The sequence below is a fragment of the Marmota flaviventris genome, chromosome 2, assembly GCF_047511675.1.
Source record: "Marmota flaviventris isolate mMarFla1 chromosome 2, mMarFla1.hap1, whole genome shotgun sequence".
Taxonomy (NCBI): Eukaryota; Metazoa; Chordata; class Mammalia; order Rodentia; family Sciuridae; genus Marmota; species Marmota flaviventris.
In genome coordinates this window covers 52,125,636-52,129,028 of record NC_092499.1, presented here as the reverse complement: position 1 = coordinate 52,129,028, position 3,393 = coordinate 52,125,636, and the positions used below count along the sequence as shown (strand labels likewise).

The 3,393-nt window shown below is 35.4% G+C and overlaps 1 non-coding gene across 1 annotated transcript; it reads right to left on the bottom strand.

The window, feature by feature from the left end:
• Positions 1 to 2,296: 2,296 nt before the first annotated feature.
• On the bottom strand, positions 2,297 to 2,370 carry Trnar-ucu (transfer RNA arginine (anticodon UCU)). The gene has a single exon. It is a non-coding gene; the product is annotated as a tRNA-Arg (tRNA).
• Between the last annotated feature and the right edge of the window lie 1,023 nt (positions 2,371 to 3,393).

Below are 3,393 nucleotides of genomic sequence, written 5' to 3'. Positions count from 1 at the left end.
TTCTTATGGCAGAAGATTAAGTTCTCCTAAGAGATGCTTTTTGGTGAGGAGAATTCTTTAAGGAAAAATTAAAGTCCAATTTTTAAAGGAAAATTGGACACTCAGAGAGGAAATCTCAACTTACAGACAAGATAGTTAGGGTATCTTAAATACATTACATTGTGCACATGTAATATAGTACCTCTGGTATATATTTCAAAATAGAATGCTAAATTATATGTTATAGGCATTTTTAGTCTTAACTAATATTATAAAATTCTCCAAAGGGAAGCAACAATATTGTGGATTAATGCCAGAAGAGGAAAAGAAAAAGTCATGGTCATACTTCTTGGACCAAAGAGCTTATTAAAACATAGACGCTGTGTCCCCATGTCCAGAATTTCTTATTGGGTAAGTCTGGGATACAGGGGTGCTTGAGATTTTACATTTCTAATAACTTCTTAGGTGAAGCTGAAATTGCAATGCAGTCCCCACATTTAAGAACACCTCCACTTACACTAAAAATTGGGAAAAAGAAAAAGCAGCCTTGACCAAGAGTGTTAACAGCTCAGCCTTATGGTCCTATGCAAATGATTTCAGAGACATCAGAATAATTTGAAGTCACTCTCTATCCATAACAAACAAGACAAAACAAAACCCGTATATAATTGTGCTTCTACAGACAACAATTAGATCTCAGTACAAACTACAAAAATGATCAAGGCACTTCCTCATCTGACTAACATTGAGTGACTGATTTTTCTTCATTTATTACAATTTTAGGCTTTCATTCTTTCTGCCTCCTATTTGAAAATTTCCAGCCCAGTTTTGCCAGGACAATGGGGTAGGTTCCAGACAAGCCAAAGAACTGCCAGAGACAATATGGGAGGTGTATGGTTTATCGGGGAAAGCTTACAAGACATACAGCAATAGGTACTTCAAGAAGAATTCAGTGGTGACAGGCTGACAGCATCTCTGTTTCTCATGGTATTCTGCAAAGCAGAGCCTCCTTTGACTCATAGTGTTTTGTCCAGTGGCATTTGGAGAAGTGACATATACCCTTTCCACAGTGCCCTCAATTCTGTGCCTGTTCCCACTCAGAGAGGCTGCAGAAGCAAAGATAATGTTTATCTGGTCTTTCAGATCAACGCTGACTCTCATTATTTTCTTAACTTTGCTAGATTTTTGGGAACAGAAAGTGGCATTCATGAACAGAGTATTTTGTTCTCCTCCTTACTACTTACATTTGATGGTCAATGACAAAGGTAACCAATAAATGGAGGGGTGAGGCAATATGTACATATGTATGTACATATATACCCTTGGAATACTACCCTAAAAACTTATTTTAACATTAGAAATATTAGACCTATGCCCTGTAGAAATAAAATGAGGTAATTTATAAAACACAAGAAAAATAATTACTAGATATCCAAAAATACTATCAAATTGAGAATACTATTTTACTTAGATTTTTATCCAGTGTAAATATTATATAATTTGCTTTGAAACTATTTGTAATACTTCATGCTTTTCACTTTGAATGTTCTATAGATTCTCATGTTATTCAGTGAAAATTAACTAATCTATAAAATTGATAGGAATATTAACTAGTGTACTATTAATGTCTATATTACATGATCATTTCCAATCTTTCAGAATAGAAATTCAACAGATATTTTGGTGTGTGAGTGTCTGTGTGTGTGTCTGTGTGTGTGTTGTGTGTGTGTGTGTGTGTGCTGGTAATCAAACCTAGGACCTTGCACATGCTAGGCAAGTGCTCTACCACAGAGCTACAGCCCCAACCCCTCAACAGATACTTTCTAAAGCACAAATAATCTTAGATAACTCCAAAATCTTAATTTGACCATTATTGTTCCCCTTACAAGCAAATTTTCTTTATTACAGCTTTTCAGAAACATTTCTGTAGAAGAAGAAAAAAAAGTACAAAGAAGGTATTCTTCCATTTAAGCTTCTTCCTTTAAGTACAGGGAAATAGTAAATTTTATTGTGTGACTTCTGTGATTTGTAACAGAAAAGCAGCTGTTTGTATGTCTTACATGTGCATTCACATATGCTGCTGTATACCCAGAGGACTGTCTGTAATGGTTTCTACTGCTTATGACATTTCATTTGTACAGTGTTGGAATAAGAAATACATGGATTTAGTGTAGTTGTTTTAATATTCTGCTGAGTTTGACTTACTATAGATATGCTAAAGGTTTTTTTTTTACAGCTACTATTCATCATTGACACTTTTGATTGTTACTTTTTGTGTTTTTTTAATCATACTTTTTGTTTGTTTTTTTGTTTTGTTTTGTGGTACTGGGAATTAAACCCAGGGCCTCATGCTTAGAAGGCAAGCACTCTACCAGCTGAGCTATATCCCCAGTCCCAAAATCTTTTTCTTTTTTTGTTTTTGTCTGTGTGGTGCTGGGGATCAAACCCAGGGCCTTGTGCATGCAAGGCAAGCACTCTACCAACTGAGCCATATCCCCAGCCCTTTTTTATCATACTTTAATAATCATTATATTAATTTTGTAAAATAATCAAGAAGTTTTTTTATTACATTTTTCCCCAAGCTCAACCATCTATTTAATACTGAAATTCTATTATCCAAAAGGTAGAAAGAAATCTGTCATGCTATCATAGCTATTTGTGACTATTTTAAGAATCTTTAACAATTTTTATATTGTTTTTCTGGTAAGAATAATCCTAATTCCAATTAAAGCAACTTTCCTTGAAAATATCTATATTTTTACCTTTATTTTATTAATTATTAATAAAAATGTTTATGTCAGTGATGCCCAGTGGTTTGGAAAATTTTTTTCCCACATTAAGCTTGTTTTCAAGGTTTGAGCTTCTTCCCCTGGCTGTCATCTAAGGAATAAAGAACCATGTGCTCATGGTTAATAGACTACAAACTTCTGTGGGTAAAGAAGAGCCTCTGCATGTGATCAGCACCATTTAGAAGCTATCAAGAGAAACAGAAGCCCAGGGCTTCACAGACATTTGGCATGGTGATCTTTCCCTCCCCCTCTGTTTTGTTTTTGTTATAATACTGAATCTCAAGAAGGACCTGAGAATTTTTCAATATAGTTCTTTTAGGACTCTCTTCACCAAAAGCAATTATCCAGAGCCAATCAATCTTATACAGTGCCACTGGAAAATTTTACCCCTCCAGACTTACCCTAGAAGAAATTCTTGGGTGTGAACTCTGGATTGAATCCTCTATGAATTCATGTGATCCTACCCTGATCTTCATGGGCATGGGCACAGTAATCCTCACCCAGGTGTCTGGAGGGTCTCATCCCTCTCTGTATCCTTCTTTTGACTCCTTCTCCCATGGACCCCTCAGTCTCTTTTCCTTCTCCTTACCTAACAGCTCAATCTGTCCCTATTTGTCAATCATTG